The sequence below is a fragment of the Schistocerca cancellata genome, unplaced genomic scaffold (genome assembly GCF_023864275.1).
Source record: "Schistocerca cancellata isolate TAMUIC-IGC-003103 unplaced genomic scaffold, iqSchCanc2.1 HiC_scaffold_888, whole genome shotgun sequence".
NCBI lineage: Eukaryota > Metazoa > Arthropoda > Insecta > Orthoptera > Acrididae > Schistocerca > Schistocerca cancellata.
Window position 1 is genome coordinate 73,134 of NW_026046898.1, and position 27,449 is coordinate 100,582.

At 55.2% G+C, this 27,449-nt stretch overlaps 28 non-coding genes across 28 annotated transcripts; all 28 read left to right on the top strand.

The window, feature by feature from the left end:
- The first annotated feature begins 700 nt into the window (after positions 1–700).
- LOC126148576 (5S ribosomal RNA) lies at positions 701–819 on the top strand. The gene has a single exon (XR_007530555.1). It is a non-coding gene; the product is annotated as a 5S ribosomal RNA (ribosomal RNA).
- An 845-nt stretch (positions 820–1,664) lies between these two features.
- On the top strand, positions 1,665–1,783 carry LOC126148577 (5S ribosomal RNA). The gene has a single exon (XR_007530556.1). It is a non-coding gene; the product is annotated as a 5S ribosomal RNA (ribosomal RNA).
- An 845-nt stretch (positions 1,784–2,628) lies between these two features.
- Positions 2,629–2,747, top strand: LOC126148578 (5S ribosomal RNA). The gene has a single exon (XR_007530557.1). It is a non-coding gene; the product is annotated as a 5S ribosomal RNA (ribosomal RNA).
- Positions 2,748–3,592: 845 nt separating this feature from the next.
- Positions 3,593–3,711, top strand: LOC126148579 (5S ribosomal RNA). The gene has a single exon (XR_007530558.1). It is a non-coding gene; the product is annotated as a 5S ribosomal RNA (ribosomal RNA).
- Positions 3,712–4,546: 835 nt separating this feature from the next.
- On the top strand, positions 4,547–4,665 carry LOC126148581 (5S ribosomal RNA). The gene has a single exon (XR_007530559.1). It is a non-coding gene; the product is annotated as a 5S ribosomal RNA (ribosomal RNA).
- Positions 4,666–5,510: 845 nt separating this feature from the next.
- LOC126148583 (5S ribosomal RNA) lies at positions 5,511–5,629 on the top strand. The gene has a single exon (XR_007530561.1). It is a non-coding gene; the product is annotated as a 5S ribosomal RNA (ribosomal RNA).
- Positions 5,630–6,474: 845 nt separating this feature from the next.
- LOC126148584 (5S ribosomal RNA) lies at positions 6,475–6,593 on the top strand. The gene has a single exon (XR_007530562.1). It is a non-coding gene; the product is annotated as a 5S ribosomal RNA (ribosomal RNA).
- An 845-nt stretch (positions 6,594–7,438) lies between these two features.
- LOC126148585 (5S ribosomal RNA) lies at positions 7,439–7,557 on the top strand. The gene has a single exon (XR_007530563.1). It is a non-coding gene; the product is annotated as a 5S ribosomal RNA (ribosomal RNA).
- Positions 7,558–8,402: 845 nt separating this feature from the next.
- On the top strand, positions 8,403–8,521 carry LOC126148586 (5S ribosomal RNA). Its single transcript, XR_007530564.1, has one exon. It is a non-coding gene; the product is annotated as a 5S ribosomal RNA (ribosomal RNA).
- Positions 8,522–9,366: 845 nt separating this feature from the next.
- Positions 9,367–9,485, top strand: LOC126148587 (5S ribosomal RNA). The gene has a single exon (XR_007530565.1). It is a non-coding gene; the product is annotated as a 5S ribosomal RNA (ribosomal RNA).
- Positions 9,486–10,330: 845 nt separating this feature from the next.
- Positions 10,331–10,449, top strand: LOC126148460 (5S ribosomal RNA). Its single transcript, XR_007530447.1, has one exon. It is a non-coding gene; the product is annotated as a 5S ribosomal RNA (ribosomal RNA).
- An 845-nt stretch (positions 10,450–11,294) lies between these two features.
- On the top strand, positions 11,295–11,413 carry LOC126148461 (5S ribosomal RNA). The gene has a single exon (XR_007530448.1). It is a non-coding gene; the product is annotated as a 5S ribosomal RNA (ribosomal RNA).
- An 853-nt stretch (positions 11,414–12,266) lies between these two features.
- LOC126148462 (5S ribosomal RNA) lies at positions 12,267–12,385 on the top strand. Its single transcript, XR_007530449.1, has one exon. It is a non-coding gene; the product is annotated as a 5S ribosomal RNA (ribosomal RNA).
- An 845-nt stretch (positions 12,386–13,230) lies between these two features.
- On the top strand, positions 13,231–13,349 carry LOC126148463 (5S ribosomal RNA). The gene has a single exon (XR_007530450.1). It is a non-coding gene; the product is annotated as a 5S ribosomal RNA (ribosomal RNA).
- An 845-nt stretch (positions 13,350–14,194) lies between these two features.
- LOC126148464 (5S ribosomal RNA) lies at positions 14,195–14,313 on the top strand. The gene has a single exon (XR_007530451.1). It is a non-coding gene; the product is annotated as a 5S ribosomal RNA (ribosomal RNA).
- Positions 14,314–15,158: 845 nt separating this feature from the next.
- Positions 15,159–15,277, top strand: LOC126148466 (5S ribosomal RNA). The gene has a single exon (XR_007530453.1). It is a non-coding gene; the product is annotated as a 5S ribosomal RNA (ribosomal RNA).
- An 850-nt stretch (positions 15,278–16,127) lies between these two features.
- On the top strand, positions 16,128–16,246 carry LOC126148525 (5S ribosomal RNA). Its single transcript, XR_007530509.1, has one exon. It is a non-coding gene; the product is annotated as a 5S ribosomal RNA (ribosomal RNA).
- Positions 16,247–17,091: 845 nt separating this feature from the next.
- Positions 17,092–17,210, top strand: LOC126148467 (5S ribosomal RNA). Its single transcript, XR_007530454.1, has one exon. It is a non-coding gene; the product is annotated as a 5S ribosomal RNA (ribosomal RNA).
- Positions 17,211–18,061: 851 nt separating this feature from the next.
- LOC126148468 (5S ribosomal RNA) lies at positions 18,062–18,180 on the top strand. The gene has a single exon (XR_007530455.1). It is a non-coding gene; the product is annotated as a 5S ribosomal RNA (ribosomal RNA).
- Positions 18,181–19,025: 845 nt separating this feature from the next.
- Positions 19,026–19,144, top strand: LOC126148469 (5S ribosomal RNA). Its single transcript, XR_007530456.1, has one exon. It is a non-coding gene; the product is annotated as a 5S ribosomal RNA (ribosomal RNA).
- Positions 19,145–19,989: 845 nt separating this feature from the next.
- On the top strand, positions 19,990–20,108 carry LOC126148470 (5S ribosomal RNA). The gene has a single exon (XR_007530457.1). It is a non-coding gene; the product is annotated as a 5S ribosomal RNA (ribosomal RNA).
- Positions 20,109–20,958: 850 nt separating this feature from the next.
- LOC126148526 (5S ribosomal RNA) lies at positions 20,959–21,077 on the top strand. Its single transcript, XR_007530510.1, has one exon. It is a non-coding gene; the product is annotated as a 5S ribosomal RNA (ribosomal RNA).
- Positions 21,078–21,922: 845 nt separating this feature from the next.
- Positions 21,923–22,041, top strand: LOC126148471 (5S ribosomal RNA). The gene has a single exon (XR_007530458.1). It is a non-coding gene; the product is annotated as a 5S ribosomal RNA (ribosomal RNA).
- An 856-nt stretch (positions 22,042–22,897) lies between these two features.
- LOC126148527 (5S ribosomal RNA) lies at positions 22,898–23,016 on the top strand. Its single transcript, XR_007530511.1, has one exon. It is a non-coding gene; the product is annotated as a 5S ribosomal RNA (ribosomal RNA).
- Positions 23,017–23,862: 846 nt separating this feature from the next.
- LOC126148473 (5S ribosomal RNA) lies at positions 23,863–23,981 on the top strand. The gene has a single exon (XR_007530459.1). It is a non-coding gene; the product is annotated as a 5S ribosomal RNA (ribosomal RNA).
- Positions 23,982–24,832: 851 nt separating this feature from the next.
- On the top strand, positions 24,833–24,951 carry LOC126148474 (5S ribosomal RNA). Its single transcript, XR_007530460.1, has one exon. It is a non-coding gene; the product is annotated as a 5S ribosomal RNA (ribosomal RNA).
- Positions 24,952–25,785: 834 nt separating this feature from the next.
- LOC126148475 (5S ribosomal RNA) lies at positions 25,786–25,904 on the top strand. Its single transcript, XR_007530461.1, has one exon. It is a non-coding gene; the product is annotated as a 5S ribosomal RNA (ribosomal RNA).
- Positions 25,905–26,754: 850 nt separating this feature from the next.
- Positions 26,755–26,873, top strand: LOC126148528 (5S ribosomal RNA). The gene has a single exon (XR_007530512.1). It is a non-coding gene; the product is annotated as a 5S ribosomal RNA (ribosomal RNA).
- Positions 26,874–27,449: the final 576 nt, after the last annotated feature.

The following is a 27,449-nucleotide window of genomic DNA, read 5'->3' on the forward strand; positions in this document are numbered from 1 at the left end:
CCAAGTTTGCCAAGAAGACTTTGAAAACGACAAAACAGTACGAATCGGCAGGTGACTTCTGAAATACGTCACCGCCTATTGTTGTGTAGGAGTTTAGAGTTCCAAATTTGATTTGTAACCACGAATTTATTCCTTAGTCGTCTCGTCTCGTCTCGTCTCGTCTCCTCCCGCAGACGTTTGTCGTGCTTGCGCTGTCATATGGACCACGACCCGAGCGGCAGCGAGCGGCAGTCGAGCAAAGTCGGGACAAGTCGGGACGGGGACAGGGACAGGGATAGGAATGGTGCGAATGCACTGCAAATTACGCAGACACCTGGTGTGAGGCGAGGCGAGGCGAGGCGAGGCGAGGAAGCCCACATCGCTACCAGTGGGCCCTCCAGCACGACACTGCCGCACCCCGCACAGGCCCTCCGCTGAACACCAGGGACAAGATGCGTCCTCCGCTAGTGTCGAAGGCTGCACGCGCCCAGCGAATGACAGGGGGTGCAACGAGCAGCAGTGCGTCTCACACACGCGGCGGTGCGCCCGCCAATTCGGCCGTCACTCTGCTGGGACGCCGGGCGCGCCTCCCCGCGCCGTCCTCGAGGAACTGGCGGTTGCGGAAGGAAGCGCTTTCGTCAAATGCGGCCGAAAACTAACATTTTGTGTGTTGGGAGAAAAGCCGAAAGCGAATTCTGCCGTGCTCCTACATTAGATGAGCGCCAACGGCCATACCATGATGAATACACCGGTTCTCGTCCGATCACCGAAGTTAAGCATCATCGGGCCCGGCTAGTACTTGGATGGGTGACCGCCTGGGAAACCCGGGTGCTGTTGGCTCCCTTCCTGTTTTTTTTTGTTATGTCGCCAGCCCAATTTTCAAACTACCTTTCTGTTGTGACAAAGATGCTTCCTTAAGCCTTTTAAACTACTGTAATGGTACGAAAATGCAGTAATTAACTCAGTTTGAGGGAGAATGTGCTAACCAAGTTTGCCAAGAAGACTTTGAAAACGACAAAACAGTACGAATCGGCAGGTGACTTCTGAAATACGTCACCGCCTATTGTTGTGTAGGAGTTTAGAGTTCCAAATTTGATTTGTAACCACGAATTTATTCCTTAGTCGTCTCGTCTCGTCTCGTCTCGTCTCCTCCCGCAGACGTTTGTCGTGCTTGCGCTGTCATATGGACCACGACCCGAGCGGCAGCGAGCGGCAGTCGAGCAAAGTCGGGACAAGTCGGGACGGGGACAGGGACAGGGATAGGAATGGTGCGAATGCACTGCAAATTACGCAGACACCTGGTGTGAGGCGAGGCGAGGCGAGGCGAGGCGAGGAAGCCCACATCGCTACCAGTGGGCCCTCCAGCACGACACTGCCGCACCCCGCACAGGCCCTCCGCTGAACACCAGGGACAAGATGCGTCCTCCGCTAGTGTCGAAGGCTGCACGCGCCCAGCGAATGACAGGGGGTGCAACGAGCAGCAGTGCGTCTCACACACGCGGCGGTGCGCCCGCCAATTCGGCCGTCACTCTGCTGGGACGCCGGGCGCGCCTCCCCGCGCCGTCCTCGAGGAACTGGCGGTTGCGGAAGGAAGCGCTTTCGTCAAATGCGGCCGAAAACTAACATTTTGTGTGTTGGGAGAAAAGCCGAAAGCGAATTCTGCCGTGCTCCTACATTAGATGAGCGCCAACGGCCATACCATGATGAATACACCGGTTCTCGTCCGATCACCGAAGTTAAGCATCATCGGGCCCGGCTAGTACTTGGATGGGTGACCGCCTGGGAAACCCGGGTGCTGTTGGCTCCCTTCCTGTTTTTTTTTGTTATGTCGCCAGCCCAATTTTCAAACTACCTTTCTGTTGTGACAAAGATGCTTCCTTAAGCCTTTTAAACTACTGTAATGGTACGAAAATGCAGTAATTAACTCAGTTTGAGGGAGAATGTGCTAACCAAGTTTGCCAAGAAGACTTTGAAAACGACAAAACAGTACGAATCGGCAGGTGACTTCTGAAATACGTCACCGCCTATTGTTGTGTAGGAGTTTAGAGTTCCAAATTTGATTTGTAACCACGAATTTATTCCTTAGTCGTCTCGTCTCGTCTCGTCTCGTCTCCTCCCGCAGACGTTTGTCGTGCTTGCGCTGTCATATGGACCACGACCCGAGCGGCAGCGAGCGGCAGTCGAGCAAAGTCGGGACAAGTCGGGACGGGGACAGGGACAGGGATAGGAGTGGTGCGAATGCACTGCAAATTACGCAGACACCTGGTGTGAGGCGAGGCGAGGCGAGGCGAGGCGAGGAAGCCCACATCGCTACCAGTGGGTCCTCCAGCACGACACTGCCGCACCCCGCACAGGCCCTCCGCTGAACACCAGGGACAAGATGCGTCCTCCGCTAGTGTCGAAGGCTGCACGCGCCCAGCGAATGACAGGGGGTGCAACGAGCAGCAGTGCGTCTCACACACGCGGCGGTGCGCCCGCCAATTCGGCCGTCACTCTGCTGGGACGCCGGGCGCGCCTCCCCGCGCCGTCCTCGAGGAACTGGCGGTTGCGGAAGGAAGCGCTTTCGTCAAATGCGGCCGAAAACTAACATTTTGTGTGTTGGGAGAAAAGCCGAAAGCGAATTCTGCCGTGCTCCTACATTAGATGAGCGCCAACGGCCATACCATGATGAATACACCGGTTCTCGTCCGATCACCGAAGTTAAGCATCATCGGGCCCGGCTAGTACTTGGATGGGTGACCGCCTGGGAAACCCGGGTGCTGTTGGCTCCCTTCCTGTTTTTTTTTGTTATGTCGCCAGCCCAATTTTCAAACTACCTTTCTGTTGTGACAAAGATGCTTCCTTAAGCCTTTTAAACTACTGTAATGGTACGAAAATGCAGTAATTAACTCAGTTTGAGGGAGAATGTGCTAACCAAGTTTGCCAAGAAGACTTTGAAAACGACAAAACAGTACGAATCGGCAGGTGACTTCTGAAATACGTCACCGCCTATTGTTGTGTAGGAGTTTAGAGTTCCAAATTTGATTTGTAACCACGAATTTATTCCTTAGTCGTCTCGTCTCGTCTCGTCTCGTCTCCTCCCGCAGACGTTTGTCGTGCTTGCGCTGTCATATGGACCACGACCCGAGCGGCAGCGAGCGGCAGTCGAGCAAAGTCGGGACAAGTCGGGACGGGGACAGGGACAGGGATAGGAATGGTGCGAATGCACTGCAAATTACGCAGACACCTGGTGTGAGGCGAGGCGAGGCGAGGCGAGGCGAGGAAGCCCACATCGCTACCAGTGGGCCCTCCAGCACGACACTGCCGCACCCCGCACAGGCCCTCCGCTGAACACCAGGGACAAGATGCGTCCTCCGCTAGTGTCGAAGGCTGCACGCGCCCAGCGAATGACAGGGGGTGCAACGAGCAGCAGTGCGTCTCACACACGCGGCGGTGCGCCCGCCAATTCGGCCGTCACTCTGCTGGGACGCCGGGCGCGCCTCCCCGCGCCGTCCTCGAGGAACTGGCGGTTGCGGAAGGAAGCGCTTTCGTCAAATGCGGCCGAAAACTAACATTTTGTGTGTTGGGAGAAAAGCCGAAAGCGAATTCTGCCGTGCTCCTACATTAGATGAGCGCCAACGGCCATACCATGATGAATACACCGGTTCTCGTCCGATCACCGAAGTTAAGCATCATCGGGCCCGGCTAGTACTTGGATGGGTGACCGCCTGGGAAACCCGGGTGCTGTTGGCTCCCTTCCTGTTTTTTTTTGTTATGTCGCCAGCCCAATTTTCAAACTACCTTTCTGTTGTGACAAAGATGCTTCCTTAAGCCTTTTAAACTACTGTAATGGTACGAAAATGCAGTAATTAACTCAGTTTGAGGGAGAATGTGCTAACCAAGTTTGCCAAGAAGACTTTGAAAACGACAAAACAGTACGAATCGGCAGGTGACTTCTGAAATACGTCACCGCCTATTGTTGTGTAGGAGTTTAGAGTTCCAAATTTGATTTGTAACCACGAATTTATTCCTTAGTCGTCTCGTCTCGTCTCGTCTCGTCTCCTCCCGCAGACGTTTGTCGTGCTTGCGCTGTCATATGGACCACGACCCGAGCGGCAGCGAGCGGCAGTCGAGCAAAGTCGGGACAAGTCGGGACGGGGACAGGGACAGGGATAGGAATGGTGCGAATGCACTGCAAATTACGCAGACACCTGGTGTGAGGCGAGGCGAGGCGAGGAAGCCCACATCGCTACCAGTGGGCCCTCCAGCACGACACTGCCGCACCCCGCACAGGCCCTCCGCTGAACACCAGGGACAAGATGCGTCCTCCGCTAGTGTCGAAGGCTGCACGCGCCCAGCGAATGACAGGGGGTGCAACGAGCAGCAGTGCGTCTCACACACGCGGCGGTGCGCCCGCCAATTCGGCCGTCACTCTGCTGGGACGCCGGGCGCGCCTCCCCGCGCCGTCCTCGAGGAACTGGCGGTTGCGGAAGGAAGCGCTTTCGTCAAATGCGGCCGAAAACTAACATTTTGTGTGTTGGGAGAAAAGCCGAAAGCGAATTCTGCCGTGCTCCTACATTAGATGAGCGCCAACGGCCATACCATGATGAATACACCGGTTCTCGTCCGATCACCGAAGTTAAGCATCATCGGGCCCGGCTAGTACTTGGATGGGTGACCGCCTGGGAAACCCGGGTGCTGTTGGCTCCCTTCCTGTTTTTTTTTGTTATGTCGCCAGCCCAATTTTCAAACTACCTTTCTGTTGTGACAAAGATGCTTCCTTAAGCCTTTTAAACTACTGTAATGGTACGAAAATGCGGTAATTAACTCAGTTTGAGGGAGAATGTGCTAACCAAGTTTGCCAAGAAGACTTTGAAAACGACAAAACAGTACGAATCGGCAGGTGACTTCTGAAATACGTCACCGCCTATTGTTGTGTAGGAGTTTAGAGTTCCAAATTTGATTTGTAACCACGAATTTATTCCTTAGTCGTCTCGTCTCGTCTCGTCTCGTCTCCTCCCGCAGACGTTTGTCGTGCTTGCGCTGTCATATGGACCACGACCCGAGCGGCAGCGAGCGGCAGTCGAGCAAAGTCGGGACAAGTCGGGACGGGGACAGGGACAGGGATAGGAATGGTGCGAATGCACTGCAAATTACGCAGACACCTGGTGTGAGGCGAGGCGAGGCGAGGCGAGGCGAGGAAGCCCACATCGCTACCAGTGGGCCCTCCAGCACGACACTGCCGCACCCCGCACAGGCCCTCCGCTGAACACCAGGGACAAGATGCGTCCTCCGCTAGTGTCGAAGGCTGCACGCGCCCAGCGAATGACAGGGGGTGCAACGAGCAGCAGTGCGTCTCACACACGCGGCGGTGCGCCCGCCAATTCGGCCGTCACTCTGCTGGGACGCCGGGCGCGCCTCCCCGCGCCGTCCTCGAGGAACTGGCGGTTGCGGAAGGAAGCGCTTTCGTCAAATGCGGCCGAAAACTAACATTTTGTGTGTTGGGAGAAAAGCCGAAAGCGAATTCTGCCGTGCTCCTACATTAGATGAGCGCCAACGGCCATACCATGATGAATACACCGGTTCTCGTCCGATCACCGAAGTTAAGCATCATCGGGCCCGGCTAGTACTTGGATGGGTGACCGCCTGGGAAACCCGGGTGCTGTTGGCTCCCTTCCTGTTTTTTTTTGTTATGTCGCCAGCCCAATTTTCAAACTACCTTTCTGTTGTGACAAAGATGCTTCCTTAAGCCTTTTAAACTACTGTAATGGTACGAAAATGCAGTAATTAACTCAGTTTGAGGGAGAATGTGCTAACCAAGTTTGCCAAGAAGACTTTGAAAACGACAAAACAGTACGAATCGGCAGGTGACTTCTGAAATACGTCACCGCCTATTGTTGTGTAGGAGTTTAGAGTTCCAAATTTGATTTGTAACCACGAATTTATTCCTTAGTCGTCTCGTCTCGTCTCGTCTCGTCTCCTCCCGCAGACGTTTGTCGTGCTTGCGCTGTCATATGGACCACGACCCGAGCGGCAGCGAGCGGCAGTCGAGCAAAGTCGGGACAAGTCGGGACGGGGACAGGGACAGGGATAGGAATGGTGCGAATGCACTGCAAATTACGCAGACACCTGGTGTGAGGCGAGGCGAGGCGAGGCGAGGCGAGGAAGCCCACATCGCTACCAGTGGGCCCTCCAGCACGACACTGCCGCACCCCGCACAGGCCCTCCGCTGAACACCAGGGACAAGATGCGTCCTCCGCTAGTGTCGAAGGCTGCACGCGCCCAGCGAATGACAGGGGGTGCAACGAGCAGCAGTGCGTCTCACACACGCGGCGGTGCGCCCGCCAATTCGGCCGTCACTCTGCTGGGACGCCGGGCGCGCCTCCCCGCGCCGTCCTCGAGGAACTGGCGGTTGCGGAAGGAAGCGCTTTCGTCAAATGCGGCCGAAAACTAACATTTTGTGTGTTGGGAGAAAAGCCGAAAGCGAATTCTGCCGTGCTCCTACATTAGATGAGCGCCAACGGCCATACCATGATGAATACACCGGTTCTCGTCCGATCACCGAAGTTAAGCATCATCGGGCCCGGCTAGTACTTGGATGGGTGACCGCCTGGGAAACCCGGGTGCTGTTGGCTCCCTTCCTGTTTTTTTTTGTTATGTCGCCAGCCCAATTTTCAAACTACCTTTCTGTTGTGACAAAGATGCTTCCTTAAGCCTTTTAAACTACTGTAATGGTACGAAAATGCAGTAATTAACTCAGTTTGAGGGAGAATGTGCTAACCAAGTTTGCCAAGAAGACTTTGAAAACGACAAAACAGTACGAATCGGCAGGTGACTTCTGAAATACGTCACCGCCTATTGTTGTGTAGGAGTTTAGAGTTCCAAATTTGATTTGTAACCACGAATTTATTCCTTAGTCGTCTCGTCTCGTCTCGTCTCGTCTCCTCCCGCAGACGTTTGTCGTGCTTGCGCTGTCATATGGACCACGACCCGAGCGGCAGCGAGCGGCAGTCGAGCAAAGTCGGGACAAGTCGGGACGGGGACAGGGACAGGGATAGGAATGGTGCGAATGCACTGCAAATTACGCAGACACCTGGTGTGAGGCGAGGCGAGGCGAGGCGAGGCGAGGAAGCCCACATCGCTACCAGTGGGCCCTCCAGCACGACACTGCCGCACCCCGCACAGGCCCTCCGCTGAACACCAGGGACAAGATGCGTCCTCCGCTAGTGTCGAAGGCTGCACGCGCCCAGCGAATGACAGGGGGTGCAACGAGCAGCAGTGCGTCTCACACACGCGGCGGTGCGCCCGCCAATTCGGCCGTCACTCTGCTGGGACGCCGGGCGCGCCTCCCCGCGCCGTCCTCGAGGAACTGGCGGTTGCGGAAGGAAGCGCTTTCGTCAAATGCGGCCGAAAACTAACATTTTGTGTGTTGGGAGAAAAGCCGAAAGCGAATTCTGCCGTGCTCCTACATTAGATGAGCGCCAACGGCCATACCATGATGAATACACCGGTTCTCGTCCGATCACCGAAGTTAAGCATCATCGGGCCCGGCTAGTACTTGGATGGGTGACCGCCTGGGAAACCCGGGTGCTGTTGGCTCCCTTCCTGTTTTTTTTTGTTATGTCGCCAGCCCAATTTTCAAACTACCTTTCTGTTGTGACAAAGATGCTTCCTTAAGCCTTTTAAACTACTGTAATGGTACGAAAATGCAGTAATTAACTCAGTTTGAGGGAGAATGTGCTAACCAAGTTTGCCAAGAAGACTTTGAAAACGACAAAACAGTACGAATCGGCAGGTGACTTCTGAAATACGTCACCGCCTATTGTTGTGTAGGAGTTTAGAGTTCCAAATTTGATTTGTAACCACGAATTTATTCCTTAGTCGTCTCGTCTCGACTCGTCTCGTCTCCTCCCGCAGACGTATGTCGTGCTTGCGCTGTCATATGGACCACGACCCGAGCGGCAGCGAGCGGCAGTCGAGCAAAGTCGGGACAAGTCGGGACGGGGACAGGGACAGGGATAGGAATGGTGCGAATGCACTGCAAATTACGCAGACACCTGGTGTGAGGCGAGGCGAGGCGAGGCGAGGCGAGGAAGCCCACATCGCTACCAGTGGGCCCTCCAGCACGACACTGCCGCACCCCGCACAGGCCCTCCGCTGAACACCAGGGACAAGATGCGTCCTCCGCTAGTGTCGAAGGCTGCACGCGCCCAGCGAATGACAGGGGGTGCAACGAGCAGCAGTGCGTCTCACACACGCGGCGGTGCGCCCGCCAATTCGGCCGTCACTCTGCTGGGACGCCGGGCGCGCCTCCCCGCGCCGTCCTCGAGGAACTGGCGGTTGCGGAAGGAAGCGCTTTCGTCAAATGCGGCCGAAAACTAACATTTTGTGTGTTGGGAGAAAAGCCGAAAGCGAATTCTGCCGTGCTCCTACATTAGATGAGCGCCAACGGCCATACCATGATGAATACACCGGTTCTCGTCCGATCACCGAAGTTAAGCATCATCGGGCCCGGCTAGTACTTGGATGGGTGACCGCCTGGGAAACCCGGGTGCTGTTGGCTCCCTTCCTGTTTTTTTTTGTTATGTCGCCAGCCCAATTTTCAAACTACCTTTCTGTTGTGACAAAGATGCTTCCTTAAGCCTTTTAAACTACTGTAATGGTACGAAAATGCAGTAATTAACTCAGTTTGAGGGAGAATGTGCTAACCAAGTTTGCCAAGAAGACTTTGAAAACGACAAAACAGTACGAATCGGCAGGTGACTTCTGAAATACGTCACCGCCTATTGTTGTGTAGGAGTTTAGAGTTCCAAATTTGATTTGTAACCACGAATTTATTCCTTAGTCGTCTCGTCTCGTCTCGTCTCGTCTCGTCCCGCAGACGTTTGTCGTGCTTGCGCTGTCATATGGACCACGACCCGAGCGGCAGCGAGCGGCAGTCGAGCAAAGTCGGGACAAGTCGGGACGGGGACAGGGACAGGGATAGGAATGGTGCGAATGCACTGCAAATTACGCAGACACCTGGTGTGAGGCGAGGCGAGGCGAGGCGAGGCGAGGAAGCCCACATCGCTACCAGTGGGCCCTCCAGCACGACACTGCCGCACCCCGCACAGGCCCTCCGCTGAACACCAGGGACAAGATGCGTCCTCCGCTAGTGTCGAAGGCTGCACGCGCCCAGCGAATGACAGGGGGTGCAACGAGCAGCAGTGCGTCTCACACACGCGGCGGTGCGCCCGCCAATTCGGCCGTCACTCTGCTGGGACGCCGGGCGCGCCTCCCCGCGCCGTCCTCGAGGAACTGGCGGTTGCGGAAGGAAGCGCTTTCGTCAAATGCGGCCGAAAACTAACATTTTGTGTGTTGGGAGAAAAGCCGAAAGCGAATTCTGCCGTGCTCCTACATTAGATGAGCGCCAACGGCCATACCATGATGAATACACCGGTTCTCGTCCGATCACCGAAGTTAAGCATCATCGGGCCCGGCTAGTACTTGGATGGGTGACCGCCTGGGAAACCCGGGTGCTGTTGGCTCCCTTCCTGTTTTTTTTTGTTATGTCGCCAGCCCAATTTTCAAACTACCTTTCTGTTGTGACAAAGATGCTTCCTTAAGCCTTTTAAACTACTGTAATGGTACGAAAATGCAGTAATTAACTCAGTTTGAGGGAGAATGTGCTAACCAAGTTTGCCAAGAAGACTTTGAAAACGACAAAACAGTACGAATCGGCAGGTGACTTCTGAAATACGTCACCGCCTATTGTTGTGTAGGAGTTTAGAGTTCCAAATTTGATTTGTAACCACGAATTTATTCCTTAGTCGTCTCGTCTCGTCTCGTCTCGTCTCCTCCCGCAGACGTTTGTCGTGCTTGCGCTGTCATATGGACCACGACCCGAGCGGCAGCGAGCGGCAGTCGAGCAAAGTCGGGACAAGTCGGGACGGGGACAGGGACAGGGATAGGAATGGTGCGAATGCACTGCAAATTACGCAGACACCTGGTGTGAGGCGAGGCGAGGCGAGGCGAGGCGAGGAAGCCCACATCGCTACCAGTGGGCCCTCCAGCACGACACTGCCGCACCCCGCACAGGCCCTCCGCTGAACACCAGGGACAAGATGCGTCCTCCGCTAGTGTCGAAGGCTGCACGCGCCCAGCGAATGACAGGGGGTGCAACGAGCAGCAGTGCGTCTCACACACGCGGCGGTGCGCCCGCCAATTCGGCCGTCACTCTGCTGGGACGCCGGGCGCGCCTCCCCGCGCCGTCCTCGAGGAACTGGCGGTTGCGGAAGGAAGCGCTTTCGTCAAATGCGGCCGAAAACTAACATTTTGTGTGTTGGGAGAAAAGCCGAAAGCGAATTCTGCCGTGCTCCTACATTAGATGAGCGCCAACGGCCATACCATGATGAATACACCGGTTCTCGTCCGATCACCGAAGTTAAGCATCATCGGGCCCGGCTAGTACTTGGATGGGTGACCGCCTGGGAAACCCGGGTGCTGTTGGCTCCCTTCCTGTTTTTTTTTGTTATGTCGCCAGCCCAATTTTCAAACTACCTTTCTGTTGTGACAAAGATGCTTCCTTAAGCCTTTTAAACTACTGTAATGGTACGAAAATGCAGTAATTAACTCAGTTTGAGGGAGAATGTGCTAACCAAGTTTGCCAAGAAGACTTTGAAAACGACAAAACAGTACGAATCGGCAGGTGACTTCTGAAATACGTCACCGCCTATTGTTGTGTAGGAGTTTAGAGTTCCAAATTTGATTTGTAACCACGAATTTATTCCTTAGTCGTCTCGTCTCGTCTCGTCTCGTCTCGTCCCGCAGACGTTTGTCGTGCTTGCGCTGTCATATGGACCACGACCCGAGCGGCAGCGAGCGGCAGTCGAGCAAAGTCGGGACAAGTCGGGACGGGGACAGGGACAGGGATAGGAATGGTGCGAATGCACTGCAAATTACGCAGACACCTGGTGTGAGGCGAGGCGAGGCGAGGCGAGGCGAGGAAGCCCACATCGCTACCAGTGGGCCCTCCAGCACGACACTGCCGCACCCCGCACAGGCCCTCCGCTGAACACCAGGGACAAGATGCGTCCTCCGCTAGTGTCGAAGGCTGCACGCGCCCAGCGAATGACAGGGGGTGCAACGAGCAGCAGTGCGTCTCACACACGCGGCGGTGCGCCCGCCAATTCGGCCGTCACTCTGCTGGGACGCCGGGCGCGCCTCCCCGCGCCGTCCTCGAGGAACTGGCGGTTGCGGAAGGAAGCGCTTTCGTCAAATGCGGCCGAAAACTAACATTTTGTGTGTTGGGAGAAAAGCCGAAAGCGAATTCTGCCGTGCTCCTACATTAGATGAGCGCCAACGGCCATACCATGATGAATACACCGGTTCTCGTCCGATCACCGAAGTTAAGCATCATCGGGCCCGGCTAGTACTTGGATGGGTGACCGCCTGGGAAACCCGGGTGCTGTTGGCTCCCTTCCTGTTTTTTTTTTTTTTTTTGTTATGTCGCCAGCCCAATTTTCAAACTACCTTTCTGTTGTGACAAAGATGCTTCCTTAAGCCTTTTAAACTACTGTAATGGTACGAAAATGCAGTAATTAACTCAGTTTGAGGGAGAATGTGCTAACCAAGTTTGCCAAGAAGACTTTGAAAACGACAAAACAGTACGAATCGGCAGGTGACTTCTGAAATACGTCACCGCCTATTGTTGTGTAGGAGTTTAGAGTTCCAAATTTGATTTGTAACCACGAATTTATTCCTTAGTCGTCTCGTCTCGTCTCGTCTCGTCTCCTCCCGCAGACGTTTGTCGTGCTTGCGCTGTCATATGGACCACGACCCGAGCGGCAGCGAGCGGCAGTCGAGCAAAGTCGGGACAAGTCGGGACGGGGACAGGGACAGGGATAGGAATGGTGCGAATGCACTGCAAATTACGCAGACACCTGGTGTGAGGCGAGGCGAGGCGAGGCGAGGCGAGGAAGCCCACATCGCTACCAGTGGGCCCTCCAGCACGACACTGCCGCACCCCGCACAGGCCCTCCGCTGAACACCAGGGACAAGATGCGTCCTCCGCTAGTGTCGAAGGCTGCACGCGCCCAGCGAATGACAGGGGGTGCAACGAGCAGCAGTGCGTCTCACACACGCGGCGGTGCGCCCGCCAATTCGGCCGTCACTCTGCTGGGACGCCGGGCGCGCCTCCCCGCGCCGTCCTCGAGGAACTGGCGGTTGCGGAAGGAAGCGCTTTCGTCAAATGCGGCCGAAAACTAACATTTTGTGTGTTGGGAGAAAAGCCGAAAGCGAATTCTGCCGTGCTCCTACATTAGATGAGCGCCAACGGCCATACCATGATGAATACACCGGTTCTCGTCCGATCACCGAAGTTAAGCATCATCGGGCCCGGCTAGTACTTGGATGGGTGACCGCCTGGGAAACCCGGGTGCTGTTGGCTCCCTTCCTGTTTTTTTTTGTTATGTCGCCAGCCCAATTTTCAAACTACCTTTCTGTTGTGACAAAGATGCTTCCTTAAGCCTTTTAAACTACTGTAATGGTACGAAAATGCAGTAATTAACTCAGTTTGAGGGAGAATGTGCTAACCAAGTTTGCCAAGAAGACTTTGAAAACGACAAAACAGTACGAATCGGCAGGTGACTTCTGAAATACGTCACCGCCTATTGTTGTGTAGGAGTTTAGAGTTCCAAATTTGATTTGTAACCACGAATTTATTCCTTAGTCGTCTCGTCTCGTCTCGTCTCGTCTCCTCCCGCAGACGTTTGTCGTGCTTGCGCTGTCATATGGACCACGACCCGAGCGGCAGCGAGCGGCAGTCGAGCAAAGTCGGGACAAGTCGGGACGGGGACAGGGACAGGGATAGGAATGGTGCGAATGCACTGCAAATTACGCAGACACCTGGTGTGAGGCGAGGCGAGGCGAGGCGAGGCGAGGAAGCCCACATCGCTACCAGTGGGCCCTCCAGCACGACACTGCCGCACCCCGCACAGGCCCTCCGCTGAACACCAGGGACAAGATGCGTCCTCCGCTAGTGTCGAAGGCTGCACGCGCCCAGCGAATGACAGGGGGTGCAACGAGCAGCAGTGCGTCTCACACACGCGGCGGTGCGCCCGCCAATTCGGCCGTCACTCTGCTGGGACGCCGGGCGCGCCTCCCCGCGCCGTCCTCGAGGAACTGGCGGTTGCGGAAGGAAGCGCTTTCGTCAAATGCGGCCGAAAACTAACATTTTGTGTGTTGGGAGAAAAGCCGAAAGCGAATTCTGCCGTGCTCCTACATTAGATGAGCGCCAACGGCCATACCATGATGAATACACCGGTTCTCGTCCGATCACCGAAGTTAAGCATCATCGGGCCCGGCTAGTACTTGGATGGGTGACCGCCTGGGAAACCCGGGTGCTGTTGGCTCCCTTCCTGTTTTTTTTTGTTATGTCGCCAGCCCAATTTTCAAACTACCTTTCTGTTGTGACAAAGATGCTTCCTTAAGCCTTTTAAACTACTGTAATGGTACGAAAATGCAGTAATTAACTCAGTTTGAGGGAGAATGTGCTAACCAAGTTTGCCAAGAAGACTTTGAAAACGACAAAACAGTACGAATCGGCAGGTGACTTCTGAAATACGTCACCGCCTATTGTTGTGTAGGAGTTTAGAGTTCCAAATTTGATTTGTAACCACGAATTTATTCCTTAGTCGTCTCGTCTCGACTCGTCTCGTCTCCTCCCGCAGACGTATGTCGTGCTTGCGCTGTCATATGGACCACGACCCGAGCGGCAGCGAGCGGCAGTCGAGCAAAGTCGGGACAAGTCGGGACGGGGACAGGGACAGGGATAGGAATGGTGCGAATGCACTGCAAATTACGCAGACACCTGGTGTGAGGCGAGGCGAGGCGAGGCGAGGCGAGGAAGCCCACATCGCTACCAGTGGGCCCTCCAGCACGACACTGCCGCACCCCGCACAGGCCCTCCGCTGAACACCAGGGACAAGATGCGTCCTCCGCTAGTGTCGAAGGCTGCACGCGCCCAGCGAATGACAGGGGGTGCAACGAGCAGCAGTGCGTCTCACACACGCGGCGGTGCGCCCGCCAATTCGGCCGTCACTCTGCTGGGACGCCGGGCGCGCCTCCCCGCGCCGTCCTCGAGGAACTGGCGGTTGCGGAAGGAAGCGCTTTCGTCAAATGCGGCCGAAAACTAACATTTTGTGTGTTGGGAGAAAAGCCGAAAGCGAATTCTGCCGTGCTCCTACATTAGATGAGCGCCAACGGCCATACCATGATGAATACACCGGTTCTCGTCCGATCACCGAAGTTAAGCATCATCGGGCCCGGCTAGTACTTGGATGGGTGACCGCCTGGGAAACCCGGGTGCTGTTGGCTCCCTTCCTGTTTTTTTTTGTTATGTCGCCAGCCCAATTTTCAAACTACCTTTCTGTTGTGACAAAGATGCTTCCTTAAGCCTTTTAAACTACTGTAATGGTACGAAAATGCAGTAATTAACTCAGTTTGAGGGAGAATGTGCTAACCAAGTTTGCCAAGAAGACTTTGAAAACGACAAAACAGTACGAATCGGCAGGTGACTTCTGAAATACGTCACCGCCTATTGTTGTGTAGGAGTTTAGAGTTCCAAATTTGATTTGTAACCACGAATTTATTCCTTAGTCGTCTCGTCTCGTCTCGTCTCGTCTCCTCCCGCAGACGTTTGTCGTGCTTGCGCTGTCATATGGACCACGACCCGAGCGGCAGCGAGCGGCAGTCGAGCAAAGTCGGGACAAGTCGGGACGGGGACAGGGACAGGGATAGGAATGGTGCGAATGCACTGCAAATTACGCAGACACCTGGTGTGAGGCGAGGCGAGGCGAGGCGAGGCGAGGAAGCCCACATCGCTACCAGTGGGCCCTCCAGCACGACACTGCCGCACCCCGCACAGGCCCTCCGCTGAACACCAGGGACAAGATGCGTCCTCCGCTAGTGTCGAAGGCTGCACGCGCCCAGCGAATGACAGGGGGTGCAACGAGCAGCAGTGCGTCTCACACACGCGGCGGTGCGCCCGCCAATTCGGCCGTCACTCTGCTGGGACGCCGGGCGCGCCTCCCCGCGCCGTCCTCGAGGAACTGGCGGTTGCGGAAGGAAGCGCTTTCGTCAAATGCGGCCGAAAACTAACATTTTGTGTGTTGGGAGAAAAGCCGAAAGCGAATTCTGCCGTGCTCCTACATTAGATGAGCGCCAACGGCCATACCATGATGAATACACCGGTTCTCGTCCGATCACCGAAGTTAAGCATCATCGGGCCCGGCTAGTACTTGGATGGGTGACCGCCTGGGAAACCCGGGTGCTGTTGGCTCCCTTCCTGTTTTTTTTTGTTATGTCGCCAGCCCAATTTTCAAACTACCTTTCTGTTGTGACAAAGATGCTTCCTTAAGCCTTTTAAACTACTGTAATGGTACGAAAATGCAGTAATTAACTCAGTTTGAGGGAGAATGTGCTAACCAAGTTTGCCAAGAAGACTTTGAAAACGACAAAACAGTACGAATCGGCAGGTGACTTCTGAAATACGTCACCGCCTATTGTTGTGTAGGAGTTTAGAGTTCCAAATTTGATTTGTAACCACGAATTTATTCCTTAGTCGTCTCGTCTCGTCTCGTCTCGTCTCCTCCCGCAGACGTTTGTCGTGCTTGCGCTGTCATATGGACCACGACCCGAGCGGCAGCGAGCGGCAGTCGAGCAAAGTCGGGACAAGTCGGGACGGGGACAGGGACAGGGATAGGAATGGTGCGAATGCACTGCAAACTACGCAGACACCTGGTGTGAGGCGAGGCGTGGCGAGGCGAGGCGAGGCGAGGAAGCCCACATCGCTACCAGTGGGCCCTCCTGCACGACACTGCCGCACCCCGCACAGGCCCTCCGCTGAACTCCAGGGACAAGATGCGTCCTCTGCTAGTGTCGAAGGCTGCACGCGCCCAGCGAATGACAGGGGGTGCAACGAGCAGCAGTGCGTCTCACACACGCGGCGGTGCGCCCGCCAATTCGGCCGTCACTCTGCTGGGACGCCGGGCGCGCCTCCCCGCGCCGTCCTCGAGGAACTGGCGGTTGCGGAAGGAAGCGCTTTCGTCAAATGCGGCCGAAAACTAACATTTTGTGTGTTGGGAGAAAAGCCGAACGCGAATTCTGCCGTGCTCGTACATTAGATGAGCTCCAACGGCCATACCATGATGAATACACCGGTTCTCGTCCGATCACCGAAGTTAAGCATCATCGGGCCCGGCTAGTACTTGGATGGGTGACCGCCTGGGAAACCCGGGTGCTGTTGGCTCCCTTCCTGTTTTTTTTTGTTATGTCGCCAGCCCAATTTTCAAACTACCTTTCTGTTGTGACAAAGATGCTTCCTTAAGCCTTTTAAACTACTGTAATGGTACGAAAATGCAGTAATTAACTCAGTTTGAGGGAGAATGTGCTAACCAAGTTTGCCAAGAAGACTTTGAAAACGACAAAACAGTACGAATCGGCAGGTGACTTCTGAAATACGTCACCGCCTATTGTTGTGTAGGAGTTTAGAGTTCCAAATTTGATTTGTAACCACGAATTTATTCCTTAGTCGTCTCGTCTCGTCTCGTCTCGTCTCCTCCCGCAGACGTTTGTCGTGCTTGCGCTGTCATATGGACCACGACCCGAGCGGCAGCGAGCGGCAGTCGAGCAAAGTCGGGACAAGTCGGGACGGGGACAGGGACAGGGATAGGAATGGTGCGAATGCACTGCAAATTACGCAGACACCTGGTGTGAGGCGAGGCGAGGCGAGGCGAGGCGAGGAAGCCCACATCGCTACCAGTGGGCCCTCCAGCACGACACTGCCGCACCCCGCACAGGCCCTCCGCTGAACACCAGGGACAAGATGCGTCCTCCGCTAGTGTCGAAGGCTGCACGCGCCCAGCGAATGACAGGGGGTGCAACGAGCAGCAGTGCGTCTCACACACGCGGCGGTGCGCCCGCCAATTCGGCCGTCACTCTGCTGGGACGCCGGGCGCGCCTCCCCGCGCCGTCCTCGAGGAACTGGCGGTTGCGGAAGGAAGCGCTTTCGTCAAATGCGGCCGAAAACTAACATTTTGTGTGTTGGGAGAAAAGCCGAACGCGAATTCTGCCGTGCTCCTACATTAGATGAGCGCCAACGGCCATACCATGATGAATACACCGGTTCTCGTCCGATCACCGAAGTTAAGCATCATCGGGCCCGGCTAGTACTTGGATGGGTGACCGCCTGGGAAACCCGGGTGCTGTTGGCTCCCTTCCTGTTTTTTTTTTTTTTTGTTATGTCGCCAGCCCAATTTTCAAACTACCTTTCTGTTGTGACAAAGATGCTTCCTTAAGCCTTTTAAACTACTGTAATGGTACGAAAATGCAGTAATTAACTCAGTTTGAGGGAGAATGTGCTAACCAAGTTTGCCAAGAAGACTTTGAAAACGACAAAACAGTACGAATCGGCAGGTGACTTCTGAAATACGTCACCGCCTATTGTTGTGTAGGAGTTTAGAGTTCCAAATTTGATTTGTAACCACGAATTTATTCCTTAGTCGTCTCGTCTCGTCTCGTCTCGTCTCCTCCCGCAGACGTTTGTCGTGCTTGCGCTGTCATATGGACCACGACCCGAGCGGCAGCGAGCGGCAGTCGAGCAAAGTCGGGACAAGTCGGGACGGGGACAGGGACAGGGATAGGAATGGTGCGAATGCACTGCAAATTACGCAGACACCTGGTGTGAGGCGAGGCGAGGCGAGGCGAGGCGAGGAAGCCCACATCGCTACCAGTGGGCCCTCCAGCACGACACTGCCGCACCCCGCACAGGCCCTCCGCTGAACACCAGGGACAAGATGCGTCCTCCGCTAGTGTCGAAGGCTGCACGCGCCCAGCGAATGACAGGGGGTGCAACGAGCAGCAGTGCGTCTCACACACGCGGCGGTGCGCCCGCCAATTCGGCCGTCACTCTGCTGGGACGCCGGGCGCGCCTCCCCGCGCCGTCCTCGAGGAACTGGCGGTTGCGGAAGGAAGCGCTTTCGTCAAATGCGGCCGAAAACTAACATTTTGTGTGTTGGGAGAAAAGCCGAACGCGAATTCTGCCGTGCTCCTACATTAGATGAGCGCCAACGGCCATACCATGATGAATACACCGGTTCTCGTCCGATCACCGAAGTTAAGCATCATCGGGCCCGGCTAGTACTTGGATGGGTGACCGCCTGGGAAACCCGGGTGCTGTTGGCTCCCTTCCTGTTTTTTTTTGTTATGTCGCCAGCCCAATTTTCAAACTACCTTTCTGTTGTGACAAAGATGCTTCCTTAAGCCTTTTAAACTACTGTAATGGTACGAAAATGCAGTAATTAACTCAGTTTGAGGGAGAATGTGCTAACCAAGTTTGCCAAGAAGACTTTGAAAACGACAAAACAGTACGAATCGGCAGGTGACTTCTGAAATACGTCACCGCCTATTGTTGTGTAGGAGTTTAGAGTTCCAAATTTGATTTGTAACCACGAATTTATTCCTTAGTCGTCTCGTCTCGTCTCGTCTCGTCTCCTCCCGCAGACGTTTGTCGTGCTTGCGCTGTCATATGGACCACGACCCGAGCGGCAGCGAGCGGCAGTCGAGCAAAGTCGGGACAAGTCGGGACGGGGACAGGGACAGGGATAGGAATGGTGCGAATGCACTGCAAATTACGCAGACACCTGGTGTGAGGCGAGGCGAGGCGAGGCGAGGCGAGGAAGCCCACATCGCTACCAGTGGGCCCTCCAGCACGACACTGCCGCACCCCGCACAGGCCCTCCGCTGAACACCAGGGACAAGATGCGTCCTCCGCTAGTGTCGAAGGCTGCACGCGCCCAGCGAATGACAGGGGGTGCAACGAGCAGCAGTGCGTCTCACACACGCGGCGGTGCGCCCGCCAATTCGGCCGTCACTCTGCTGGGACGCCGGGCGCGCCTCCCCGCGCCGTCCTCGAGGAACTGGCGGTTGCGGAAGGAAGCGCTTTCGTCAAATGCGGCCGAAAACTAACATTTTGTGTGTTGGGAGAAAAGCCGAAAGCGAATTCTGCCGTGCTCCTACATTAGATGAGCGCCAACGGCCATACCATGATGAATACACCGGTTCTCGTCCGATCACCGAAGTTAAGCATCATCGGGCCCGGCTAGTACTTGGATGGGTGACCGCCTGGGAAACCCGGGTGCTGTTGGCTCCCTTCCTGTTTTTTTTTGTTATGTCGCCAGCCCAATTTTCAAACTACCTTTCTGTTGTGACAAAGATGCTTCCTTAAGCCTTTTAAACTACTGTAATGGTACGAAAATGCAGTAATTAACTCAGTTTGAGGGAGAATGTGCTAACCAAGTTTGCCAAGAAGACTTTGAAAACGACAAAACAGTACGAATCGGCAGGTGACTTCTGAAATACGTCACCGCCTATTGTTGTGTAGGAGTTTAGAGTTCCAAATTTGATTTGTAACCACGAATTTATTCCTTAGTCGTCTCGTCTCGTCTCGTCTCGTCTCCTCCCGCAGACGTTTGTCGTGCTTGCGCTGTCATATGGACCACGACCCGAGCGGCAGCGAGCGGCAGTCGAGCAAAGTCGGGACAAGTCGGGACGGGGACAGGGACAGGGATAGGAATGGTGCGAATGCACTGCAAATTACGCAGACACCTGGTGTGAGGCGAGGCGAGGCGAGGCGAGGCGAGGAAGCCCACATCGCTACCAGTGGGCCCTCCAGCACGACACTGCCGCACCCCGCACAGGCCCTCCGCTGAACACCAGGGACAAGATGCGTCCTCCGCTAGTGTCGAAGGCTGCACGCGCCCAGCGAATGACAGGGGGTGCAACGAGCAGCAGTGCGTCTCACACACGCGGCGGTGCGCCCGCCAATTCGGCCGTCACTCTGCTGGGACGCCGGGCGCGCCTCCCCGCGCCGTCCTCGAGGAACTGGCGGTTGCGGAAGGAAGCGCTTTCGTCAAATGCGGCCGAAAACTAACATTTTGTGTGTTGGGAGAAAAGCCGAAAGCGAATTCTGCCGTGCTCCTACATTAGATGAGCGCCAACGGCCATACCATGATGAATACACCGGTTCTCGTCCGATCACCGAAGTTAAGCATCATCGGGCCCGGCTAGTACTTGGATGGGTGACCGCCTGGGAAACCCGGGTGCTGTTGGCTCCCTTCCTGTTTTTTTTTGTTATGTCGCCAGCCCAATTTTCAAACTACCTTTCTGTTGTGACAAAGATGCTTCCTTAAGCCTTTTAAACTACTGTAATGGTACGAAAATGCAGTAATTAACTCAGTTTGAGGGAGAATGTGCTAACCAAGTTTGCCAAGAAGACTTTGAAAACGACAAAACAGTACGAATCGGCAGGTGACTTCTGAAATACGTCACCGCCTATTGTTGTGTAGGAGTTTAGAGTTCCAAATTTGATTTGTAACCACGAATTTATTCCTTAGTCGTCTCGTCTCGTCTCGTCTCGTCTCCTCCCGCAGACGTTTGTCGTGCTTGCGCTGTCATATGGACCACGACCCGAGCGGCAGCGAGCGGCAGTCGAGCAAAGTCGGGACAAGTCGGGACGGGGACAGGGACAGGGATAGGAATGGTGCGAATGCACTGCAAACTACGCAGACACCTGGTGTGAGGCGAGGCGTGGCGAGGCGAGGCGAGGCGAGGAAGCCCACATCGCTACCAGTGGGCCCTCCTGCACGACACTGCCGCACCCCGCACAGGCCCTCCGCTGAACTCCAGGGACAAGATGCGTCCTCTGCTAGTGTCGAAGGCTGCACGCGCCCAGCGAATGACAGGGGGTGCAACGAGCAGCAGTGCGTCTCACACACGCGGCGGTGCGCCCGCCAATTCGGCCGTCACTCTGCTGGGACGCCGGGCGCGCCTCCCCGCGCCGTCCTCGAGGAACTGGCGGTTGCGGAAGGAAGCGCTTTCGTCAAATGCGGCCGAAAACTAACATTTTGTGTGTTGGGAGAAAAGCCGAACGCGAATTCTGCCGTGCTCGTACATTAGATGAGCTCCAACGGCCATACCATGATGAATACACCGGTTCTCGTCCGATCACCGAAGTTAAGCATCATCGGGCCCGGCTAGTACTTGGATGGGTGACCGCCTGGGAAACCCGGGTGCTGTTGGCTCCCTTCCTGTTTTTTTTTGTTATGTCGCCAGCCCAATTTTCAAACTACCTTTCTGTTGTGACAAAGATGCTTCCTTAAGCCTTTTAAACTACTGTAATGGTACGAAAATGCAGTAATTAACTCAGTTTGAGGGAGAATGTGCTAACCAAGTTTGCCAAGAAGACTTTGAAAACGACAAAACAGTACGAATCGGCAGGTGACTTCTGAAATACGTCACCGCCTATTGTTGTGTAGGAGTTTAGAGTTCCAAATTTGATTTGTAACCACGAATTTATTCCTTAGTCGTCTCGTCTCGTCTCGTCTCGTCTCCTCCCGCAGACGTTTGTCGTGCTTGCGCTGTCATATGGACCACGACCCGAGCGGCAGCGAGCGGCAGTCGAGCAAAGTCGGGACAAGTCGGGACGGGGACAGGGACAGGGATAGGAATGGTGCGAATGCACTGCAAATTACGCAGACACCTGGTGTGAGGCGAGGCGAGGCGAGGCGAGGCGAGGAAGCCCACATCGCTACCAGTGGGCCCTCCAGCACGACACTGCCGCACCCCGCACAGGCCCTCCGCTGAACACCAGGGACAAGATGCGTCCTCCGCTAGTGTCGAAGGCTGCACGCGCCCAGCGAATGACAGGGGGTGCAACGAGCAGCAGTGCGTCTCACACACGCGGCGGTGCGCCCGCCAATTCGGCCGTCACTCTGCTGGGACGCCGGGCGCGCCTCCCCGCGCCGTCCTCGAGGAACTGGCGGTTGCGGAAGGAAGCGCTTTCGTCAAATGCGGCCGAAAACTAACATTTTGTGTGTTGGGAGAAAAGCCGAACGCGAATTCTGCCGTGCTCCTACATTAGATGAGCGCCAACGGCCATACCATGATGAATACACCGGTTCTCGTCCGATCACCGAAGTTAAGCATCATCGGGCCCGGCTAGTACTTGGATGGGTGACCGCCTGGGAAACCCGGGTGCTGTTGGCTCCCTTCCTGTTTTTTTTTTTTTTTGTTATGTCGCCAGCCCAATTTTCAAACTACCTTTCTGTTGTGACAAAGATGCTTCCTTAAGCCTTTTAAACTACTGTAATGGTACGAAAATGCAGTAATTAACTCAGTTTGAGGGAGAATGTGCTAACCAAGTTTGCCAAGAAGACTTTGAAAACGACAAAACAGTACGAATCGGCAGGTGACTTCTGAAATACGTCACCGCCTATTGTTGTGTAGGAGTTTAGAGTTCCAAATTTGATTTGTAACCACGAATTTATTCCTTAGTCGTCTCGTCTCGTCTCGTCTCGTCTCCTCCCGCAGACGTTTGTCGTGCTTGCGCTGTCATATGGACCACGACCCGAGCGGCAGCGAGCGGCAGTCGAGCAAAGTCGGGACAAGTCGGGACGGGGACAGGGACAGGGATAGGAATGGTGCGAATGCACTGCAAACTACGCAGACACCTGGTGTGAGGCGAGGCGTGGCGAGGCGAGGCGAGGCGAGGAAGCCCACATCGCTACCAGTGGGCCCTCCTGCACGACACTGCCGCACCCCGCACAGGCCCTCCGCTGAACTCCAGGGACAAGATGCGTCCTCTGCTAGTGTCGAAGGCTGCACGCGCCCAGCGAATGACAGGGGGTGCAACGAGCAGCAGTGCGTCTCACACACGCGGCGGTGCGCCCGCCAATTCGGCCGTCACTCTGCTGGGACGCCGGGCGCGCCTCCCCGCGCCGTCCTCGAGGAACTGGCGGTTGCGGAAGGAAGCGCTTTCGTCAAATGCGGCCGAAAACTAACATTTTGTGTGTTGGGAGAAAAGCCGAACGCGAATTCTGCCGTGCTCGTACATTAGATGAGCTCCAACGGCCATACCATGATGAATACACCGGTTCTCGTCCGATCACCGAAGTTAAGCATCATCGGGCCCGGCTAGTACTTGGATGGGTGACCGCCTGGGAAACCCGGGTGCTGTTGGCTCCCTTCCTGTTTTTTTTTTGTTATGTCGCCAGCCCAATTTTCAAACTACCTTTCTGTTGTGACAAAGATGCTTCCTTAAGCCTTTTAAACTACTGTAATGGTACGAAAATGCAGTAATTAACTCAGTTTGAGGGAGAATGTGCTAACCAAGTTTGCCAAGAAGACTTTGAAAACGACAAAACAGTACGAATCGGCAGGTGACTTCTGAAATACGTCACCGCCTATTGTTGTGTAGGAGTTTAGAGTTCCAAATTTGATTTGTAACCACGAATTTATTCCTTAGTCGTCTCGTCTCGTCTCGTCTCGTCTCCTCCCGCAGACGTTTGTCGTGCTTGCGCTGTCATATGGACCACGACCCGAGCGGCAGCGAGCGGCAGTCGAGCAAAGTCGGGACAAGTCGGGACGGGGACAGGGACAGGGATAGGAATGGTGCGAATGCACTGCAAATTACGCAGACACCTGGTGTGAGGCGAGGCGAGGCGAGGCGAGGCGAGGAAGCCCACATCGCTACCAGTGGGCCCTCCAGCACGACACTGCCGCACCCCGCACAGGCCCTCCGCTGAACACCAGGGACAAGATGCGTCCTCCGCTAGTGTCGAAGGCTGCACGCGCCCAGCGAATGACAGGGGGTGCAACGAGCAGCAGTGCGTCTCACACACGCGGCGGTGCGCCCGCCAATTCGGCCGTCACTCTGCTGGGACGCCGGGCGCGCCTCCCCGCGCCGTCCTCGAGGAACTGGCGGTTGCGGAAGGAAGCGCTTTCGTCAAATGCGGCCGAAAACTAACATTTTGTGTGTTGGGAGAAAAGCCGAACGCGAATTCTGCCATGCTCCTACATTAGATGAGCGCCAACGGCCATACCATGATGAATACACCGGTTCTCGTCCGATCACCGAAGTTAAGCATCATCGGGCCCGGCTAGTACTTGGATGGGTGACCGCCTGGGAAACCCGGGTGCTGTTGGCTCCCTTCCTGTTTTTTTTTTTTTTTGTTATGTCGCCAGCCCAATTTTCAAACTACCTTTCTGTTGTGACAAAGATGCTTCCTTAAGCCTTTTAAACTACTGTAATGGTACGAAAATGCAGTAATTAACTCAGTTTGAGGGAGAATGTGCTAACCAAGTTTGCCAAGAAGACTTTGAAAACGACAAAACAGTACGAATCGGCAGGTGACTTCTGAAATACGTCACCGCCTATTGTTGTGTAGGAGTTTAGAGTTCCAAATTTGATTTGTAACCACGAATTTATTCCTTAGTCGTCTCGTCTCGTCTCGTCTCGTCTCCTCCCGCAGACGTTTGTCGTGCTTGCGCTGTCATATGGACCACGACCCGAGCGGCAGCGAGCGGCAGTCGAGCAAAGTCGGGACAAGTCGGGACGGGGACAGGGACAGGGATAGGAATGGTGCGAATGCACTGCAAATTACGCAGACACCTGGTGTGAGGTGAGGCGAGGCGAGGCGAGGCGAGGAAGCCCACATCGCTACCAGTGGGCCCTCCAGCACGACACTGCCGCACCCCGCACAGGCCCTCCGCTGAACACCAGGGACAAGATGCGTCCTCCGCTAGTGTCGAAGGCTGCACGCGCCCAGCGAATGACAGGGGGTGCAACGAGCAGCAGTGCGTCTCACACACGCGGCGGTGCGCCCGCCAATTCGGCCGTCACTCTGCTGGGACGCCGGGCGCGCCTCCCCGCGCCGTCCTCGAGGAACTGGCGGTTGCGGAAGGAAGCGCTTTCGTCAAATGCGGCCGAAAACTAACATTTTGTGTGTTGGGAGAAAAGCCGAACGCGAATTCTGCCGTGCTCCTACATTAGATGAGCGCCAACGGCCATACCATGATGAATACACCGGTTCTCGTCCGATCACCGAAGTTAAGCATCATCGGGCCCGGCTAGTACTTGGATGGGTGACCGCCTGGGAAACCCGGGTGCTGTTGGCTCCCTTCCTGTTTTTTTTTGTTATGTCGCCAGCCCAATTTTCAAACTACCTTTCTGTTGTGACAAAGATGCTTCCTTAAGCCTTTTAAACTACTGTAATGGTACGAAAATGCAGTAATTAACTCAGTTTGAGGGAGAATGTGCTAACCAAGTTTGCCAAGAAGACTTTGAAAACGACAAAACAGTACGAATCGGCAGGTGACTTCTGAAATACGTCACCGCCTATTGTTGTGTAGGAGTTTAGAGTTCCAAATTTGATTTGTAACCACGAATTTATTCCTTAGTCGTCTCGTCTCGTCTCGTCTCGTCTCCTCCCGCAGACGTTTGTCGTGCTTGCGCTGTCATATGGACCACGACCCGAGCGGCAGCGAGCAAAGTCGGGACAAGTCGGGACGGGGACAGGGACAGGGATAGGAATGGTGCGAATGCACTGCAAATTACGCAGACACCTGGTGTGAGGCGAGGCGAGGCGAGGCGAGGCGAGGAAGCCCACATCGCTACCAGTGGGCCCTCCAGCACGACACTGCCGCACCCCGCACAGGCCCTCCGCTGAACACCAGGGACAAGATGCGTCCTCCGCTAGTGTCGAAGGCTGCACGCGCCCAGCGAATGACAGGGGGTGCAACGAGCAGCAGTGCGTCTCACACACGCGGCGGTGCGCCCGCCAATTCGGCCGTCACTCTGCTGGGACGCCGGGCGCGCCTCCCCGCGCCGTCCTCGAGGAACTGGCGGTTGCGGAAGGAAGCGCTTTCGTCAAATGCGGCCGAAAACTAACATTTTGTGTGTTGGGAGAAAAGCCGAAAGCGAATTCTGCCGTGCTCCTACATTAGATGAGCGCCAACGGCCATACCATGATGAATACACCGGTTCTCGTCCGATCACCGAAGTTAAGCATCATCGGGCCCGGCTAGTACTTGGATGGGTGACCGCCTGGGAAACCCGGGTGCTGTTGGCTCCCTTCCTGTTTTTTTTTGTTATGTCGCCAGCCCAATTTTCAAACTACCTTTCTGTTGTGACAAAGATGCTTCCTTAAGCCTTTTAAACTACTGTAATGGTACGAAAATGCAGTAATTAACTCAGTTTGAGGGAGAATGTGCTAACCAAGTTTGCCAAGAAGACTTTGAAAACGACAAAACAGTACGAATCGGCAGGTGACTTCTGAAATACGTCACCGCCTATTGTTGTGTAGGAGTTTAGAGTTCCAAATTTGATTTGTAACCACGAATTTATTCCTTAGTCGTCTCGTCTCGTCTCGTCTCGTCTCCTCCCGCAGACGTTTGTCGTGCTTGCGCTGTCATATGGACCACGACCCGAGCGGCAGCGAGCGGCAGTCGAGCAAAGTCGGGACAAGTCGGGACGGGGACAGGGACAGGGATAGGAATGGTGCGAATGCACTGCAAACTACGCAGACACCTGGTGTGAGGCGAGGCGTGGCGAGGCGAGGCGAGGCGAGGAAGCCCACATCGCTACCAGTGGGCCCTCCTGCACGACACTGCCGCACCCCGCACAGGCCCTCCGCTGAACTCCAGGGACAAGATGCGTCCTCTGCTAGTGTCGAAGGCTGCACGCGCCCAGCGAATGACAGGGGGTGCAACGAGCAGCAGTGCGTCTCACACACGCGGCGGTGCGCCCGCCAATTCGGCCGTCACTCTGCTGGGACGCCGGGCGCGCCTCCCCGCGCCGTCCTCGAGGAACTGGCGGTTGCGGAAGGAAGCGCTTTCGTCAAATGCGGCCGAAAACTAACATTTTGTGTGTTGGGAGAAAAGCCGAACGCGAATTCTGCCGTGCTCGTACATTAGATGAGCTCCAACGGCCATACCATGATGAATACACCGGTTCTCGTCCGATCACCGAAGTTAAGCATCATCGGGCCCGGCTAGTACTTGGATGGGTGACCGCCTGGGAAACCCGGGTGCTGTTGGCTCCCTTCCTGTTTTTTTTTTTTTTGTTATGTCGCCAGCCCAATTTTCAAACTACCTTTCTGTTGTGACAAAGATGCTTCCTTAAGCCTTTTAAACTACTGTAATGGTACGAAAATGCAGTAATTAACTCAGTTTGAGGGAGAATGTGCTAACCAAGTTTGCCAAGAAGACTTTGAAAACGACAAAACAGTACGAATCGGCAGGTGACTTCTGAAATACGTCACCGCCTATTGTTGTGTAGGAGTTTAGAGTTCCAAATTTGATTTGTAACCACGAATTTATTCCTTAGTCGTCTCGTCTCGTCTCGTCTCGTCTCCTCCCGCAGACGTTTGTCGTGCTTGCGCTGTCATATGGACCACGACCCGAGCGGCAGCGAGCGGCAGTCGAGCAAAGTCGGGACAAGTCGGGACGGGGACAGGGACAGGGATAGGAATGGTGCGAATGCACTGCAAATTACGCAGACACCTGGTGTGAGGCGAGGCGAGGCGAGGCGAGGCGAGGAAGCCCACATCGCTACCAGTGGGCCCTCCAGCACGACACTGCCGCACCCCGCACAGGCCCTCCGCTGAACACCAGGG